Source organism: Meles meles, chromosome 3, assembly GCF_922984935.1.
Source record: "Meles meles chromosome 3, mMelMel3.1 paternal haplotype, whole genome shotgun sequence".
In the NCBI taxonomy this organism is placed as follows: domain Eukaryota; kingdom Metazoa; phylum Chordata; class Mammalia; order Carnivora; family Mustelidae; genus Meles; species Meles meles.
Window position 1 is genome coordinate 83,406,578 of NC_060068.1, and position 20,696 is coordinate 83,427,273.

At 42.3% G+C, this 20,696-nt stretch overlaps 1 protein-coding gene and 1 pseudogene across 1 annotated transcript in view; one reads left to right on the plus strand and one right to left on the minus strand.

Moving 5' to 3' along the window:
* ARHGEF28 (Rho guanine nucleotide exchange factor 28) overlaps positions 1-20,696 on the minus strand; it is a 329,197-nt gene that overhangs the window by 202,590 nt on the left and 105,911 nt on the right.
* LOC123938315 lies at positions 1,588-16,877 on the plus strand (annotated as a pseudogene).

The following is a 20,696-nucleotide window of genomic DNA, read 5'->3' on the forward strand; positions in this document are numbered from 1 at the left end:
ACAGCGAGGTGGGGCACAGAGAGGGAGAAAGAGAATCCCAAAACAGGTACCATGCCCAGCACAGAGCCCAACATGGGGCTCAATTTCATAACCCTGAGATCATGACCTGAGTCAGAATCCAATGGGATATTCAACCAACTGAGCCACCAGGCACCCCAGAAAAACCAGAAGTATTTCTCAAAATACGTTGTGTGGGGTTTGTTTTATTTTGTTTTTGCATTTCACTGCCCCCTTATTAGCGTCTTTGCAGAGCACCCCTTGCTGGGATGGGGATGCAGTCTCTAGGGGACCCAGGGAGGCAGATGGATGCAGCCTCTAGCCCATGTGTAGAGGGACAGGCTGCTGTGACGGCAGAACCCAGATGCTGGTGTTTTGGGTCTCAGTTGTGGGGGGCCTTGCGAACAGCCACAGCCCACACGAGAGGACTCCTGAGGACACTCTGTAGGCCGCCTCTGCCTGGGGAGCCAGGGAAGTACAGAAAGCACGTAGGTCACTGAACACTCCCCTCAGGTAGCAGCAGTCTCCTGGCTCAGTGAGGTTTTGGTGAAACTACTTGTTAAAGCAACTGGGGGCTGGCTGGACCTGGCATCTGGGGGGCCACGTGCTAACCTCCCTTCTTGGGCAAGCTGATTCTGCATGGTGCCATGATCCTGCTGGCCAGGGAGCTCTGGGGTCACAGCTACCATTGAAAATGGCATAAAAACGTAGTCCCTCTCCAAAGATAAAAGTGCATGTGCACAAACACATAATTTGGTGAGCAGTGCTGGGGTTGTGTACCAGCCCCCCCTCCCGCCACCTAGGTCCTTGATAGAAACTGCTAGAAGATGGTGCTGAGGGCCCCAGGCAGCTGCTCTATGAAAGGAAGAAACCCCAGGAGCCAGGGGAGAAGGGGCAGGGGACCCAAGGCACTAGAAATCCTCAACAGCCCACCCCTCCCACCTCAAATACTAACTGGCTACTCAGGAGAGAAAACTAAACCTTGGGGCCTGGACACCTCCCCTCTGAGTGAGTCCTCTTTGTGCAAGGAAAGCCACTGGAACAGCAGGCAGTCCCCAGCACTAGGCACCTGTCCAACAGCATCTTCACTCATTTTGCTGCCAGCTTCATGGCACGTGGGTGTGCTGCCTTCCTGGGCCAGTCCCCAGTTGTCCTGAAGACTCACATGATGAACTCCAAGACAGTTGACTCTACCAGAATTTGGCATGGTATCTACCAGTGATAGCATTTTTCAGGACCTGGATGCTACTATGGTCTGTTAGAGGGTTTAGAGAATGCTCACTTCCTAGGATATTCATCTATCTCAGTTGTGCATGTGATTTTTCTAGATTTTTCTACCACTTCTTCTAGAATTAGAAGTGGTACAAGGGGGCACCTGGGTGGCTCAGTCAGTTAAGTGTCTGCCTTCAGGTCACGTCATAATCCCAGGGTCCTGAGATCGAGCCCCGCGTCAGGCTCCCTGCTCAGGGGGGAGCCTGCTTACCCTTCTCCCTCTGCCTGCCACTCTGCCTACTTGTGCTCTCTGTGTCAAATAAATAAATAAAATCTTAAGAAAAAAAAAAAAGGAAGAAGTGGTGCAAGTAACAGGCAATGAGAGCACTAAGAAATGTTACCTATGCTCTGCGCTACATCCCTACCCCATCTGCACCTCTATGGAACATCGTCATGGACAGTAGAATCTCCTTTCTCTTCTATATACAAATTCTAGTAGCAACTGCCTAGAAGCATGTTTTGCTCCTCTTTCTGAAGACTGTGAATTCAGACTCCCAGCATTTCACACCTGGAGTCAGGTAGCTTTGGATCCCCTTCCCACCTCTTTCACTGATCACTGTTTACCGTTAAACAAGTAGCCTAACTTGTCTCCTCATCTGTTAAATGGGATTAACAGAAGATACTCCTTTACATGTTAGTGACGGTTCAAGCAGATAATGGGCGCTGTGGGTGACATGTTAAGAACTCAGAAAGTGTGAGTCTTCTTTCCCATTTGTAAGGTACATCTAATTTGTAGGTAATAAGGCCCAGTGTTTATGAATGATTTCTTCCCCAAAGTCCTCAACTATCTGTCAGAACCCAGATTCTGGGGGACCAAGACATTATCTCACAGGCAGAAAAGACTCAAAAAGTTAACTCAAATTTAAAAGGTCAAATGAAAAGCAAAGAATTTTTTTGCAAACCGGAAGAACCACTTTTCATTGTGTGTTTCCACTATGATCTTTAATATACCACTTTTTTCATGTCCAAAGTAAGATATATATTCCTACTTCATTCATCAAGTATTTATCAAGCCCTAATTGAGTACATTCCACACACTGTATGAGGAATAAGGGATAGAGCAGTAAATTGAGCAAATCCCTGCTCTCATGGTTTTGAGTCCTCTGAGAAGACATAATAAAAAAAAGTATCAATGATGTTATACCGAGAATTTAAAATAGAATAATGCCAAGTGTCCAGGGAGTTACTTCAGATTGGGCAAAGAAACCTTGAAAAGGCAGGACAAGAAACTGAGAGCTGAATTTCGAGATCTGCAAGTTTTTTTTGTAGTTTTTGAATTTTTTTTTAAGATTTTTATTTAGTTATTTGACAGACAGAGATCACAAGTAGGCAGAGAGGCAGGGAGAGAGAGAGACAGGAAGCAGGCTCCCCGGCGAGCAGAGAGCCTGATGGAGGGCTCTATCCTAGGACCCCAGGATCACAACCCAAGCCGAAGGCAGAGGCTTTAACACACTGAGCTACTCAGGTGCCCCTCATTTTGTTTTTTAAATAAAGGAAGAAAAAGCAATGAGAATGGAGTGAATAAGAAGGACACCAAAAAAAGGCTAGGTCATTAAAGAAATCTGTTGGCAAAAAACACTGAGGGCAGGCACCTGGGTGGCTCAGTCATTAAAGCATCTGCCTTTGGCTCATGTCATGATCCCAGAATCCTGGGATCGAGCCCCATGTCGGGCTTTCTGCTCAACAGGGAGCCTGCTCCTTCCTCTCTCACTCCCCCTGTTTGGGTTCCCCCTCGCTGTCTCTGTCAAATAAATAAACTCTTAAAAAGGGGGGGCCTTTGTCCCCCAAACACAGGAGTGAAATGAAGGGAGCTGCTCCACTGCCCTCAGTTCAGTGACAGGATAGGTCGGAAGGTCACCTGGCTACCGAAACAGAGACCTGAAAGCTGGCTGGAGTAACCAAGTAAACGCTCGTTTCTTGCTCACATGAGAGCCCCATGCAGATGTTGCTTCCTAATATTCTTCCAAGGACCCAGATTCCTGCCACCATGTGGCTCCACCACCTGCAACACTTGGGTCCCAAGTTAGCCCTTCTGTTCCAGCCAGGAGAAAAGACGATGGACAAGCACACCTGTCCAGGCCTGAGCAGGCACTGGTCTCCTCAGCTCCCACTCCACTGTACAGCTGTGTGCCCCAGACAAGGAAGGGAGATGTGGTTCTTGGCTCAGTCTCTGCCATAGGCTCTGGCACAAGATTCCCAGAGCATGTAAGAGTGAACAGTGTCCCTTCCCAAGATCAGGCTAATCAAACCACAGAATGCTGTGCTTCAAAAACAGAAAAACAAAAAACTTAACACACGCGAGAACTGGTGAATTGAGTTGAAAATGATGATCAAGCCACATCATTACACACCTTTGGCCAACCGTCCGGCATCACAACTGTTCCTAACACTAGATAAATGATGGAAAGAGCAGCGACAGCAAACACGATTTATAGAACACGCTTCACCCAGAGTTACTTTGGCAGTCACTCATGGATCTCATCAGGATCCTCAACAGGATCCCTCTCCTCAGCGAGAACATTCAGTACCACAGGATCCCTTCTAGGTGTGCACTAATTCTCTGTAGCTAAGAGTATTCTTTAGCATTCAGAATGAAAGGAGAAAGTAGTAACCTTTCACCGTGTCCTAACTCTATGTGATAGCACTAAAGAGGGCTTTGTTCTATTATTTTCCACAATGTTCTATTTCTAACATGTTATCACTGAAAACCATTTTCTAAAGTTTTCAATAATAGACATAACTATCACACCTGAGTTTAAAGAAAAATTGAATTTTCAACTTGTAGAACTAAGAAGTTGATTCAAGAGCTGTGGAGGCGCCAAAAGGGAAGCCACTAATTGTGACCCATGATTCCGTGAGCCACTAGCCCAACATTTCCCTTACAACATTTTGATAAAACAAATAATTAAGAATGAGATGTCTTGGGGCGCCTGGGTGGCTCAGTGGATTGAGCCGCTGCCTTCGGCTCAGGTCATGATCTCGGGGTCCGGGGATCGAGCCCCGCGTCGGGCTCTCTGCTCCACAGGGAGCCTGCTTCCTCCTCTCTCTCTGCCTGCCTCTCTGCCTACTTGTGATCTCTCTCTGTCAAATAAATAAATAAAATCTTTAAAAAAAAAAAAAAAAAGAATGCGATGTCTTTCCAAAAGACATTTGTTGTACCTGCTTACCAACGGAGACATAGATGTCCTTGTCAAATGCACATATGGCAGGAGCAAAGTTGGATTGGTTATTACAAATCAAGACTTGAAACGACCAGGGCCAACACTAACAAGATGGATTTCCCAACTATGAATGAAAGTACTGTACTTTAAGAAAGGTGAGCAGCACAACAGAGGATGGAAGAACACCAGATGAACACCACTGATGTGGAAAGGATCTCGAGATTTCAGAAGGCAGTGACCCTAGGGCAGTCGACAGGTGACACAGCTGCCCGTAACAAGGGAAGACTACCTGAGTTTGCAGGACAGTGTCCAGAAGAGGAAGAAAATCGTTCCATTGTCTGCTTGAAGCCAAGCCTCGCCAGGGGCTTCCTGTTTAATTAGAGCCTCCCAGGTGAGAACAACTCTCAAACCCACATCAAGTCAAGAAAGTCTGTTGAAATTGGGAGTTTACTCTGGCAAAGAGAACACTCAGTGGACAGACACAAAAACTGTTCTCAAACTTCTGAATAATAATGTACAAGAAAGATCAGAGTTTCTTCACAATGTCTCAGGGGCAAAACTAAAACCATTACAGAGAATTATTGGAGGCAGATTTTTAGACAATTAGAAATTTGTAATAATTACAACTGTCTAAATATAGACTCTCTTCATGATGGAGTGAAGAGTTTTCTCTCCACTGTGGTAATAAAAGCAGATGACCACCTGTTCCTGTTGTCAGAGAGAATTTCTACACATAAGATTCTATGACGAAAGTGGTTCCAACTTGCATTGAACACGTGGGGCATTTTTAAAAAATTAACATATATTATATTATTTGTTTTATGGGTACAGGTCTGTGAATCATCAGGTTTACACATTTCACAGTACTCACCATAGCACATACCCTCCCCAGTGTCCATAACCCAGCCACCCTATCCTTACCTTCCCAACCCCCAGCAACCCTCAGTTTATTTCATGAGATTAAGAGTCTGTGCTTTTGCTGATATTCAAAGCACCACAAAAGCACAAAGTGGACATGGTCACAAAAGATCATTTCATGCACGCTTCCCACCCCCGAGTTCTCAGCACAGAGATAGTCAAACTGACCCACAAAAAGCACTTTAAATTTTGCTTTATGTTTCCAAGAAGAGATTTCCCTATTTTCTTAGTATCCCCAGTCTTAGCTTTTCAGGAAGTTCTTCCTTGTGTCTCATCTGAATTCTTCCTGCTCTAATTATATCAATTAACATGGATAACTAAATGAGCTCAGTCATGATGACAGAATAATGTTTGACATAGAACATATAAAGAAACATTTGCAAAGACTAAATGTGAAGCAATGAATGTTAAAATGTTTCCAATCTCTAAATGTCAAATGTCATTCAGAACAGTTCTAAAACCCATGACAAGACTGGTTTACACACACTTTCATTTTTGAGTGCAAACACAGACCTCCTTGTGTAAGAGCTCTGCTATTCTTTTCAGAACCCACTTTCTATCTCTATGCAGGAAGAATGGACTGAACCTTAATGTGTTTAGATTATAATCACTCAAAACGGAGGGGAAACAATTGAGCGTCAGGAACACAGGACGGCTTTAAAAGGTTAGTGACAACATTGAGTACTCAAAAATGCCTGGTTTGTTTAAAAGATACCAAAATACAAATTCAGGAAAACCTGTCATTCTCTCATTTCTTTAGGAACTAGATAAAGCCACCAAATACAAAAGCTGCCTTGAAACAACGCTCAGCGCAGAATTCTCACTGGCCTTATTCCTAGCAGCTTGCACTGTGCTTAGTAGATTTATCACATACTGTGTTTGTTCTCCGAGAACAAACCAATTTACTACTAGTCAACTCCTTACTTCCCAATTAACTGGAAGCATGTACTCACTTTTTTCCCCCAAGGCTTCCCTAACAAAAATAAAAGTAAAGCTAAGCTGTCAATCAGCTCTTTGAGAAGAAATTACTTTTGTTACTACCATAGCTGGGTTCTAAGAGACAATGTCCATAATCAAAACAATGAACTAGTGTCTATTTAACGGGAATTTTGTTCATGAGCTTATTAGCCATATGAAGAGATGGGAAGCTCAGAGCCCAGAAGCTTCAAAGGACTTCGTTTTCATCCTCAAGACTGAATCATGCGCTCCTCTCCTCTGACAGTGAGTTTTTCAATCTCTGGAGAGGCACACACACACACACACACACACACACACTCTCTCTCTCTCTCTCTCTCTCTCTCTCTCTCTCTTTCTCCCCTGATTTCAACCAGGAAGGATTTGGTCTTTGCAACCAAATATGGTCCAGTATGGGGAATAACTCACATTGCCCAAGTCTGTCATTTGATTACTAGATTAACAATAAGACTCTGGGAGGCTTTTTATTTTTAATGATTTTTTTTAATTAAGAAATATACATCTTGAAGTTGAGGCCTGGCAGCAAAAAGGGTTGCCAGACACCCAAAATGGAAGCCAAGTCTTTAAACTCTTCTCAAATTCTTTTCACACTCTTCTTCATTATCCAACCAAATGTTGTTAGCTACTCTTAAGAGAACATGATGGGTCCAGGGCTCTGTGAGCCAGGTCTGCTAATGAATGCACTTCTCCCCACCAAGAACAACACTAAGTTTCCAAAATATCCACCAAAAAAAAAAAAAAAGCAAATTCATGGAATATTTCAGTGCAGAGACCTTACTTCAATCAGTAATGGAGATGGCATTTTTTTTTAAAGATTTTATTGATTCTGAGAGAGAGAAAGCAAGCACACAGAAGGAGGGGCAGAGGGAGAGAGAGAATCCCACCCAGACTCCACGCTGACTGTAGAGCCCAAGCCAGGGCTCCCTCGCCTGACCCTAAGAAGACAGAAGCCTTAATTGCCTGAACCACCCAGATGCCCTGGAGGTAGCATTTTTTTTTAAAGACAATAAAAGTCTGTAGTTATTAGCTGGTTATTTAACCTATGATAGTCTCTAACTTTAATTTCACTTAAATAGAGTGCAAATGCAGGGGCGCCTGGGTGGCTCAGTTTTTAAGCATCTGCCTTTGACTCAGGTCATGATTCCAGAGTCCTGGGATGGAGCCCCGCATCAGGCTCCCTGCTCAGTGGGAAGCCTGCTTTTTCCTCTCCTACTCCCCCTGCTTGTGTTCCTGCTCTCGTTCTCTCTCTCTCTGTTAAATAAATAAAATCTTAAAAAAGAAAGATAGTGCAAATTCCTTCATGAAAGTGAACAATATTCTTACAGTCACCATTTCAATCATTGTTAACAGTTGTTGAATTCACCCAAGAGAAAAAATTAAATGTGGTGGACGAAAATTCTGTTCACACCCGTAAGCCTTAAACTTAAAGGTCATATCCACAGAGAGGCAATTGGTCATACTCAGTGTTCCTAAAAAGAATTCATGTAATACAGGCCTGTGAGAATAGGATGACCTATGTGCAAAGAGCTACACCCAAGGGATTCTAAGTTCTTCTGTGCCAAAACGTCTCCTGTACTGGTGTGCTGGGGTTTCTGATACTCCTATCATCAAGTTTACTCCTTGGGTAGTGGAGTCATTCAAAATTATGATAATATTTAATGATACATAAAAACATTAGTGAAGTAAAAAATAGGTCACAAAATAGGTAAATAAACACTTTTGCTCAAATAATGTATATACCCAGAATAAAATGAGTGATACAGGAAATCAAGGTGGTGTTGTTATTACTGTTGCTATTGTTTTAACCTTCTTGGTATTCTTCTGTATTCAAGATTTCTACAGTGACCCTACAACATCCTCTTTATGATTAAAAGAAAAATCATAAAACTTCAAGTAAATATAACAATCACCCTTTGATAAACTTGTCATACAGCTATCCCACTTCTAGTTATTTATGTAGACATCGTTGTGAACTTACATTTACCCAAAAACTGTACGAATGGTTATACAGCTGTACTCTTAATCACCGAAAAGTGGCAATACCTCAAATCCACTGGTCAGAGAATGAATGGCCTGTAAGCATCTCCACACGGTGGAACGCTGTTCACAATATAAAGCAATGAACAATTGAGACACGCAACAAACAGATGACTCTCCTATGCATTGTGCCGAATGCTAACAGCCAGGCTCAAAGAGCTAGATGATTTAGGATTCCGTCTACAGGACATGCTGTGACAGGTTAAAAATAGAGGGAGGAGGACAGATCAACGCTGCCAGAGCCTGCGATCAGGAGAGATATGGGCTACAACCCAGGGGCAGCACAGAGAATTTGGGGGGCAATAAAAATGTTCTATAACTGGGGGCACCTGGGTGGCTCAGTGGGTTAAAGCCTCTACCTTCAGGTCAGGTCATGATCTCAGGGTCCTGGGATTGAGTCCCGCATCCGGCTCTCTGCTCAACAGGGAGCCTGCTTCCTCCTCTCTCTCTGCCTGCCTTTCTGCCTACTTGTGATCTCTGTCTGTCAAATAAATAAATCATTTTTTAAAAAGTGTTCTATAACTGGATTGTGGCACTAGTCACAGGACTGAATGCATTTGTCAAAACTAAGAACTATATACTAAGAAGGATGGATTTTACCATAAAAACATTATACCTTAACAAACTTGCAAAAAAGCAAAAACAAAAACCCATTTGGAACTGAAAGGTGTCCAGATTGTATTCTGTTCTGGGTGATTCTTTTTCCAAACGTACCTATGTTACTTCAAAATTTTTAATTATTAATTTTAATTATTTTATTAAGTATTTTAATAATTATCACTTCATAGGCATGGAATTCTGAAAGGAGTGGGACACAGAAATGAGAATTTTTCATAGGAGTGAGATTAAATATTGTTCAAGACATTCAGTCCTGTCTATAATATTCCTGGGGACCCTGGCAAGGGCACCTCTGTGGTCCACTCACAAGAGACTACACAAGGTGCTTAAAAGCAAGAGAGGACAGGGGTGCCTGGGTGGTTCAGTGCCTTCTGCCTTCGGCTCAGGTCATGATCCCAAGATCCTGGGATCAAGCCCCGCATCAGGCTCTCTGCTCAGCGGGGAGCCTGCTTCCTCCTCTGTCTCTCTCTGCCTGCCTCTCTGCCTAGTTGTGATCTCTATCTGTCAAATAAAATAAATAAAATCTTCAAAAAAAAAAAAAAAGCAAGCGAGGACAGCAGGCACAATTTTCTAGAATGATACTTTCAGGAGGCAACCAAATGCACACTGGGAAATCCACTCCAGAGAGCCAAGATGTGGTTGTGACCCAGCACCTGTAACCCTCACGCCCATGCCAGCACCATTTCTAGACAGATTAAGGCATGACTGAGAAGTCACCAGGCCAGTTTGGTTTGCTCAGTTTAGGGTTTAAAACGCTCTCCGCACCTCTGGATATTACAAAAGTGCTTCTGAGAGGGTTCTGAAGAGATTTAGAATGGCTTATCCTCCTAAACGGATTTGGGAACAAGAAACTTTCTCTAGAGCTTAGTGAGGGAGCTGGTTTTCTGTTTTGTTTGGTCTCTCCCCCAACACACACCTTTAGAAGAGCATACAAATAAGCCTTAACTGATGCTTATCATGAGCTTAAAAGAATTTAATTAGAACAGAGATATGAAAACCAGTTTTTATAGAGACTTCTTTTTCCTAAGAAATAATTTTTTACTCTCAATATGAGAGAGTGACGCCTAATCTTTTGGCCTATTCTTTTTATCTGTAGAGAAGATAAGGGAGTAAAGTGGCCTAGGACAGGTACAGAAATTATTACAGGCCAACAATTACGTTAATCTCTTCTCTGAACACTTTGAAAATAAAGCAAAACCTTCTTAAATTAAACTATGGAGTAAAATATATCAGGCGCCTGGGTGGCTCAGTGGGTTGAGTGTCTGCCTTCGGCTTGGGTCATGATCCCGAGCTCCTGGGAGCCAGCCCCACATAAGGCTCCCTGGCAGGTGTGTGTGTGGCGCCGTGGGGGATGGGGGTGGGGGTTCTACTTGCCCCTTCCCCCTGCTCATGTGATATTCCTCTCTCTCAAATAAATAAATAAATCTTTTATAAAAAAGGAAAAAAAGAAATCTATCTCCTAATATATGAAAAACAGAGACTAGCAAACTAATGTTGAAAGAGAATGTTTTGGCTAATTAGAAGATTAAATTAATTTTAAGTCCTTAAAAGGGTTGTCCCATTAAACAAGGGAGATCATCCTAATCTGTTCATTAAACTGGACCACCAAAGAACGGCTACTTTAGAACTCAGTTAGCCCTGTTATATATAAACATATATATATGTACACACATACATTAACCATCGTGTTCATGGTCTCTGAACAGGGATGGACCATAAAATACCTGTCTGTTGCTTGTCAGGGCTTTCCTGGGAACTGAACTTGTCAGGACTAGCACTGTCAGGTTTAACTTAGTAACCAAATGTCTAATAATAAATGCGAGCAAGAAAATTCACATCCATTGTTTTCATGTCCTACTCAAAGTGGGTCTTCCTAAAAAAATTAAAGCATTGTACGTTCTGAAAAATATAAGGTGAGGTGAGAAACAAAATGGTAACATGGAACCTTGCCTGGGCTGCAGGTCAAGAGAGCTGGGGCCCTGTGTTTTATTCATCCCTTCCCCACACTTATGGAGTCATTCCAGTCTGACAGTCTCAGGGAATCCATTTAATAGCTGTGCAACTTTGGACACACCATTTATAATCTCTCTGAGCCTTGGAGAGGGGGAAAAAAAACCATACTTAGCACACTGGGCAAGTCATGGGAATTAGATAAAAGGTTTACAAAACACTGAGCACAGTGTCTGGTATGGAGTGGATGTTTAAGAATATTAATTATCTCTCGCCCTCTCTCCTTTCTGAAAAGCTTTTGTTATACATTCACAATGAATCTTTCTGCTTAGTCTAAGGAACAGTCCAGGAGAGAAGCAAGTTTTTCTATCTCTGAGTCCATATATGCCGCACAGATCTGTAGGCTACTGCTTAATTATTTCTCAACTAGCAGTGACTAGCTGCAAAAGTCCACAGCTGATGGACTTTCAGATGGGACCATGAAACACTGACTATGTGTCTAGGTCTGCAGAAAATTTTCCAGGTTAGGGTGGGGCCAGCACAGGACACATGATGGAATTGTTCCTAAGCCTTTTGCACCAAGGACATCTCAGACAAGATGTACACGAACAGATGGGACCAAGATTCCTCAACAGTTTCCAAGCAAAAGGCATAGGATTAACTGTTAGCTCCCTGGTTTAAAAACAAAAACAAAAACAAAAAAAGACACCACTAATAAATGTAAATAATTAAACTCTTTAAAAATGGGCATTTCTGGGGCGCCTGGGTGGCTCAGTGGGTTAAAGCCTTTGCCTTCGGCTCAGGTCATGATCCCAGGATCCTGGGATCGAGCTCCGCAACAGGCTCTCTGTACGGCAGGGAGCCTGCCTGCCCCCCCTCTGTGCCTGCCTCTCTGCCTACTTGTGATTTCTGTCTGTCAAATAAATAAATAAATAAAATCTTTAAAAAAAAAAAAATGGGCATTTCTGCGGTGCCTGGGTGGCTCAGTAGGTTAAAGCCTCTGCCTTTGGCTCAGGTCATGATCCCGGGGTCCTGGAATTGAGCCCTGCATCGGGCTCTCTGCTCGGCAGGGAGCCTGCTTCCCCCTCTCTCTCTAACTGCCTATCTGCCTACTTGTGATCTCTCTTAAATAATAAAATCTTTAGAAAAAATAAAAACAATAATGGGAATTTCAAAAATAAAAGCCAAGTGAAAACTAGCCAAATAAGCCAAATTCAGGCTCATTTTACACAAAGGCCCCCACAGCACTCAAGAAGAGGCAGCTTCTGGAGGGAAATAAACCTAAAGTCATTGACCAACAGGCTAAACCCACCGGCACTTTGAACACTTTAGATTTGTCCCTCTCTGTACAAGACAGGCTGGCGTAAGCAGTGACTCTGTAGGTCAATACAAGTGGAGGGTTGGAGAAGGAAGGCTTTGGCCAATGGGTATCCACAAAGCCCTGAAGTTCATATTATATAGACTCTTCATAGACACTGAGGCAAGGGATTGCATCTCATTCACACTCCAGAGCCCCCATGTTCCCTTGCACACTGTGAGGAACAGTCCCTGTGGCTTTCCTTGCCCTTTACAGCCCAAGAGAGAAAGAAAAATCAAAGAAGCCCAGACTCAGCAGTTTCCTACTCTCCAGGTTCTCAAAACAAAGACCTTAGTGAGAAATTAAGTAAAGAAATATTCTAATGTCTCTTTTAAAGCTAATGATTACTATGAGTTCAAGCCTCCTATTTGGGGGGAATTGGAGAGCTACCACATTTTGTATAAAGCTGCTATTTTCAAAGCCATGGCTCTTTCAAACTCCCCCAAACGTTCTTCAAATCCTACAGTGGTCAGCAAAGTGACAAAGTATATGTTTGCTTAATTCTGGCATAGGTAGCACTTTCATTTTCTCGAGTGTCCACTTTGAGATAAGTATGTGCCATTTGTAAGAAGTTGGTCAGAAGGAAGAACAAAGAATGGGGTTGGCAGATTTGGACCCAGAACCTTGGTCCAGCCTGTGGCCCTAATGCACTTCCAGGTCTCAGAGGAGGACAGCTCTCTTCAAAGCCCACCTATGCATTCACCCCCAGCTCGTTGGGTTTTACCATCCCACCCATCATTTGCCCTCTTCCTCTTGCATTTCAACTGGCACCCTGAAGGGATTATCAACATGTTCAACTCCAATGCCATTTCAGAGTCAGCTTCTTCCTTCATCTTGTATCCCCTCACTCCTTCCTGTCATCATCAAGGTCTGCCATCCCCATCACCCTTTCTAAGTCACTACAATGCGTCAACATCCTACCACACCTCCAACTCCTAGATAAAAGCCCCCTCTGACATCTTAACAGCCAAATGCCATGTTATGTGACCTCTCTGCTAACTCTTATGACCCCTCGCTTCTTGAAGTTCTCCCATCCCTCCTTTTCCAATGCATCACTTGCTCTATCCTATTTGAACCACCTTAGTTTTGCAAGTTCTCATCATTGATTAAATCCATCAAAAAGAAGGATGTGCTGCCTCTAAGAACCACTTGTCATGTCTACTCATGTGGTCATTTACTCATACCTGTAAAATATCACCATTATTAAGGGATCTCTATAATAAAAAGGGACAAAAAAATATTTGCATCATTTTCAATATTCCTTCTTAATATTTAAGGCAACTGCCAGATTCAGTATAACTTAATGTACATTAACTCATTTGTCTTTTACAACAACACAGTCTTAGTTGAACCCATCTGCCCCTGAGGCATATGGTCCAACAGACAGGATTAATATGAGCACCTACATCTGTCCATTCTTCTGCCAGTTCCTCGTCCCTACTGCCTGGTAGTCTGTGGCTTTGCTTCAATGACACCTGGCAATGAGTCACATCTAGTACTAAGGAATATAATCTCCAGTTAATATTTTGTTCCTACATAAGAATATAATTTCCAGGGGCGCCTGGGTGGCTCAGTGGGTTAAAGCCTCTGCCTTCGGCTCAGGTCATGATCCCAGGGTGCTGGGATCGAGCCCCGCATCGGGCTCTCTGCTCAGCAGGGAGCCTGCTTCCTTCTCTCTCTCTGCCTGCCTCTCTGCCTACTTCTGATCTCTGTCTTCCAAATAAATAAATAAAATCTTAAAAAAAAAAAGAATATAATTTCCATTGTTACTGAGGTTTTCATTATAAACATACAACACAGGGCTTTCTTTCTAGGAACATGTACCCACTATGGATGTGACACTTATGTCTTCCAACTTGCAAAGGAAGTTACTTGTGACTGATACCTAGTATTACAAGGGTAACACCTTGAAAAGTAGTGATTCCTCCACCACCTTCAATACACACATACACACACACACACACACACACACACACTTAATTTAAGCCTATCTTATTTCTCTTGTCAGTCTGAAGCCTTGGAGCTCTGGAACGTTATACTGAGGAGAGAGGACATTTAGCACTATTACAGCAAAAAACAAAAGAGAACTATCTGCTTCTGACATTGAAAACATGATTTTACATTAGGGCAATGGGCTGGAAAAGTCAGCTTTATCAAGAATAAAACTTTTTTTTTTTTTAAGAATAAAACTTTTAAAATTCAGATTGTGTTGTCTTCTATGAAAGACAAAGCTGTTTCTTATCAAGGCTAGGGGTGGCTCTTGCTACCCTAGAACAAAAAGAACCTATGAGAGCAGAAAGCCTAAAATTCACCCCCTCTGGGACCAGGGGATTATAAGGCAAGGTGGGAGGTGAAATATTTGAGCCCTCATCTCTCTTCTGATTTTTGTCCTAGCACAGGAAAGGGGTGTCAGATAAATTATAGGACACCCCAAGAGTGTAAATCACATTTGACCTACAGTATAGCCAGTCTGAGTTCTGGTATGGTGTGGATGGGACCAGAAGTTCCTGTGCACTCCTAAGGAGGATGTAAACAGAAGTGAGCTGAGAGGCACAGGCCTGGCTAGAAAAAAAAGATAATCCATGGCAGAGATTACCAGGGTAATGTTATAGGCCATACACTGGATGGAGGAGGTGCCAGATCCGGAGAGGTCCAGAAGAGTGTCAGCAAGAGCTGCAAGGTGGAGTCTAGGTCAGTGGAGGACCACAAGGCAGGTCTGACATAGCTCAGAGAGACCAAACCACAACCTACATGGGTTTACATACCAGCCAGACACCCAAAGATGGAAAAGTTCATTGAGAACTGTCATGAAGGCAGGGGACGCCCAACCCCCACTCCCTTCCTCATACATGCAGAAAGCATCCCAGAAAGGAACAGAGAAAGCCACATATCTGAGTAATTGAGAATTTTATCTAAATAAGGGGGTGTACAAAACCTAAAGGAACTATTCATATCATTGCATCAGACCATCTATACTAGAGGAGATCCATTTTGTGTTCTCCTACTGCCCAGGGGACAGGGAGGCAGGAGAACACAGCTTTCTTAGAATTTAAGTGAACAAAAAAAATAAAAAATTAAAAAAATTTAAAAAAAGAATTTAAGTGAACAAACTCTATTTCTTCTGCATATTGGAATATTGTTTGAGGAGATCTAAACTCTTCCTAACTAGCATAAAGAAAATTCCATTTTAATTAACACTATTTCCAATATAAGAGCATCATTTCCATGACCCATAACAATAGTTCTTTGCTGCTCTAATTACTACAACAGGAAACTTACAAGTAGCATTCTTTCACATGCTGACACATGATGGTTATAGTTCATCCTTCTTCTACCATATCTCCTGCCCAGAAAGCTAAAAGCACTCTTATTTTTGAATTTCCAGTACTCGGGTAATACCTGACCTTCGGTTGGCACTCAAACCTCTACTTTCATTACCAAAAGTAGCAATGAATAAATATTCAGTGATGAATAAAAACATGACCATGACCACTTTCTACTTTTCAGTGTTGTGGTTGTATTGTACATGACCTAAGTTACTGTCATCATTTCAGTTTTCTCAAATGCCAGGTTGATATTCTAATAAAGAGATTTCCCAGAAGGAGAAAGGCAGAAACCCAGAAAGGCAACTACAGGAAAGAGAGTAGGGAGATTAACCACAATGTGAAGAGCACAAGATTAAAGACAACAGGGAAATAAGGAAGTCTGACAATCCAATCGACATAAGCAGCTTAACAGGGCAGATTGCCAGAAAATCTGTCACATGACCAAGAAAGGAGACAGGGAGGGGCAAAACACCTAAGGCTGAAAAGATGCTCAACACCACTAATAATCAGGGAAATGCAAATCAAAACTACAATGAGATATCCCCTCACACCTGTCAAAAAGACTAAAATCAAAAAACACAAGGAAGAGCAAGTGTGGGCAGGGATGCAGGGGAAAAAAAGAACCCTCATGCAAGGCTTGTAGGAAAGCAAACTGGGACAGCCACAGTGGAGGACAGCATGCAGCTTCTGCAAAAAATCAAAAAGAATTACCATATGATCCAATAATCACTCTACAGGGTATCAACACAAAGAATACAAAAACACTAACTCAAAAAGATATATACACCCCTAGGCTTATTGCCACATTATTTGCAATAGCCAAAACATGGAAGCAACCCAAGTGTCCATCCACAGATGAATGGATAACAAAGATGTGGTGTATATGTACAAGAGAACTTTATTCGACCATAAAAGGGAATGAAATGGATCCCTAGTATAGGGACTACTTAGTGGTGGGCCTTGCAAATTCGATCTTTTCTCCTTCGGGATCTAAGGCCTCTACCACAACCACGTTAAATCAATCTTGGGTCAGGCCACAAAGCACCCAAGCTCAATCCCGTTCTACATATTCATTGGACCATATTCACGGGAGGTACTAGAGCTGCACTGTATGTCTTGTGCCTGGCTTTGTCCAATCCAGATGTCAGCTGGGGTAGAGAGAATAACCCAGAACCCTGGAACAAACTAGGTCCCAACGATCCATACAAGTTCTACATAGTGAATGGGGATTATAGCAAACTGAAGAAAGAAGGTCCAGACTTCTAAATGAAATGTTTCACTCCAAAGCTGCTTAGAACGAAGGTCTTCCAGAAGACATCCACACAGTATTCTGCTTATCCAGTGGAATGCACAAAATCATGGTGGTATATTGTGTTGGGGCTTACACTGATTAATAACTATCTGAAACTTGAAAAAAAATGAATGAAATCTTGTCATTTGCAACAATATGAGTGGATCTGGAGGGTATAATGCTAAGTGAATTAAGTGAGTCAGAGGAAAACAAATACCATATGATCTTACTCATATGTGAAATTTAAGAAGCAAAACAAATGAACAAAGAAAAAAGACAAAAAGCAGACTCTTGAGTATTGAGAACAAACTGGTGGTTACCAACGGGGAAGTGGGTGGGGGGATGGGTGAAATAGGTGATGGGGATTAAGGAGGGCACTTGTCATGCTGAGCACTGAGTAATATAGGGAACCATGAAATCACTATATTGTACACCTGAAACTAATGTAACACTGCGCATTAATTACACCAGGATTAAATAGAGCAAGTAGGGTTTCTCATCCTAAAAGAAAACAAAAAAGAGATTAAAAAACACCTTCAGCTGGGGTCTAGGATGGGGACAAACTAAGTACATCAAATAATTTGTCACATTAATATGCATATCGGCCTGCACTGCCCAAATTGACCAGAACTACAAACTATGAAAACATGCAGTCTGATTATGTTCATTTACCTCTGCCTGGGTCAATTTTTCATGGCTTTTTTGGTGGTTGTTTTTTTTTTTTTTTTCCTTGCACTTCATTCTGCAACCACTGTCTCAATAAATGCTCTAGATTCACTGGCTGTTCAAATAAAGAGTATATTTAAAGGATATAAACAGGGGCGCCTGGGTGGCTCAGTGGGTTAAAACCTCTGCCTTCGGCTCAGATCATGGTCACAGGGTCCTGGGATTGAGCCCTACATCGGGCTCTCTGCTAAGCAGGGAGCCTGCTTCCCTTCCTCTCTCTCTGCCTGCCTCTCTGCCTACCTGTGATTTCTGTCAAATAAATAAATAAAATATTTTTAAAAAATAAAGGATATAAACAGGTTACTCATAACAGCAGCAGTGTGTTTTTTATATTGGGAAATATTTAGAAATTCTGAGCACAGGAAGTATGGAGTTTCTTTCAGTAATAAGGCTTACTTACATCCTCAACATCAGCTTTAGAATTACTCACAATTAGAATTCACGTGTTTCCCCTAATATTAAGAAATATTTACTATTTTAACCTGAATTAACTTAGCTGAAACAGACATTTTCTCCGAAGCCATCAAACAGTCCTTCAAATCAGGTTCATGATGAAGCCATGATGTGACTGTGGGGGAGCTGAAAAACATGCGCTCTGGAAGAGTTTCAAGAATATAACCAAGAACCGGCAACTGCTGGGGTTGGCCAGTTGGGAGAGCAATGGTGTTTCCATAACAAAGCAAACTGAAACAAATGCCCGCCCATGAGCACCATCACAGAGAAGGGTGGTCTTTGGGGCCAGAGAGAAATGGCCAGCAACCCTGGGTGAACAGGACACCATGGCTGAGTAGTCCAACAGATTACACCAGCAGTAAAGTATTACTGTCCCCCTACTTCGTTCAACCAAAATAAACACAAGCAAAATCCAGCCCACAACAGGCTGGATAACCATGTAGACTCCTACCGAGAACAATATGCTCAGCACTCAAAATACTGTACAATGACATAGCCAGTATACTCAGAATTGTCACAGAACTCTGAAAACTTGCCACCAAAGCAAAGACACCAACAATTCTCAGCTGAGAGCTACAACTGTTTGGGTGAGGACATTAAGGGATCAAAGGTGGGTGCCTGGTTTGTCATCAAGAACAAAAACAGAAGTTAGTCCTGCTCCTGATAGTGTTTAACATTTTTTTTTAATTTTTATTATTTTTTTAATTTCTTTTCAGCATTCCAAGATTCCTTGTTTATGCACCACACCCAATGCTCCATGCAATACGTGCCCTCCACAATACCCACCACCAGGCTCAACCAACCTCCCATCCCTCTCCCCTCCAAAATCCTCAGTTAGTTCCTCAGAGTCCACAGTCTAAAGGCAAGGAATGAAAAGATTAGACTTCATTCCAAAATAAGCTGTAGTTTATATCAGAAGAGATTTGTAATAAATGAAGCTGGGAGCACCTCAGCTTTGCTTGCCCCTCTGTTGGGCTCTGGTAGCTGAGACCATCCAGACACATCGAGAGGCAACTATGATTAGCACCTGTCACCACTCAGTTACAGGACAGGGAATGATTTCTTTACAATGACAGCAGATTCCTGTGCAAGACAAGTGACACCTAGACAACTTTATTTGAAAACTCAAGGCATTACTCCTAGGAGACAGGCATTAGGAGCTCTGTTAATAGCTTCCCCTCGCCAAGTGAATAGCATACTGAGATAGTACTGCTCGGTCCTGAAGGTAAACGGAATCTGCTACTTAACACCTAGTACTTTACATGTGTGGTGACCTCCACATAAAATTTCTTTTTGCCACAAATAAAGGCTTTAAAATAATGGAAGTCAACTTTGAGGTATTGTAGACAGTTGCCTTTTTGGTTTTGCTAGGTTTCTCTTTTGTCTGAATGACATCTAAACCTCTTCCTTTTTTTTTTTTTTTTTAGCAGATCATCCATTATTTGGGTCTTTATGGCAGGCAAGACCCTACCTCATGATACAAAAATGGACATTTCTTACGCTGGTATTTGGCAGTCCTATGTCCTAGGGTCAGCGCAGCGTGTCCCATTTCAGATTCTAAATTTGGGGGGAGACATTAAGACCCAGAGGTCAGAGAGACTATTCATGCCATGAACAGAAGTGACTGCAAAGGGCATCAGCCACACAGTCCAGCAGTAGCAGCACCATCAAACCCAAATTCCACTGGTGATGAGACAAGACTTGTGCTTCTGAGCTCTTTTGAGTTTGGGTTCCCAGCCATCTTCTAATTACTTTCCATTTTGCCTAAATCAGGGTACTGTAGCCTGATCCACACAATGGAAGAAGTATTTTCACAGCCGTGGTAAGAAATGAATTAACCTTATGAACAAGCATTTACTTTGTATAAGGAGGGAGTTGTTAGCAAATATAATCAGAAAACTCACTCTTTTGTCTCACCTAACATTTTTGTGTCTGTTTTTATTTTCTCAATACTAACATGTTAGGAAGAAAAGGTTGATTTAAAATCTCTTACTTCATAAAACCAATCTATGACGCTAGTCCAAACAGCATTTACCTTTGGGGTATGTAACAACTGGGAAGGGGCACAAAAGTGTGCTAGACAGTGTTCTCTACCTTAATTTGGGTGATGATGATGATAGAAACAGGTTTTTGTAAAAATTTGCCCTGTGTACTCTTAAGATTTGTCCATGTATGGGGTACCTGGGTGGCTCAGTCAGTTAAGCATCTGCCTTCGGCTCAGCTCATGATCCCCGGGTCCTGGGATAGAGCGCAGGGTTGGGCTCCCCGCTCAGGGGAGAGTCTGCTTCTCTCTCTGCCCCTCTTACCACTTGTGCATGTACTCTCTCTCTCCCTGTGTGTCAAATAAATAAAATCTTTAAAAAAAAAAAATTTGTGCATGTAATTCCATGTGAGTTTATCTAAATGACACAGGTACATAACCACAAAGATAAATGTGTGGCCCAAAAGTTGTGCTAATGAAAATATCATCATAATGATTAAAGCAAACAAAGAATGTTCTCAAAATGTGCTTTGGTACATACTATCTGCTTTGACCTTGGACTTCCCTGGGCATTTTATTCTGACAATGAAAGAATTACCAGTGAACACATTTCAATACCCAGTGATTTTCCTCA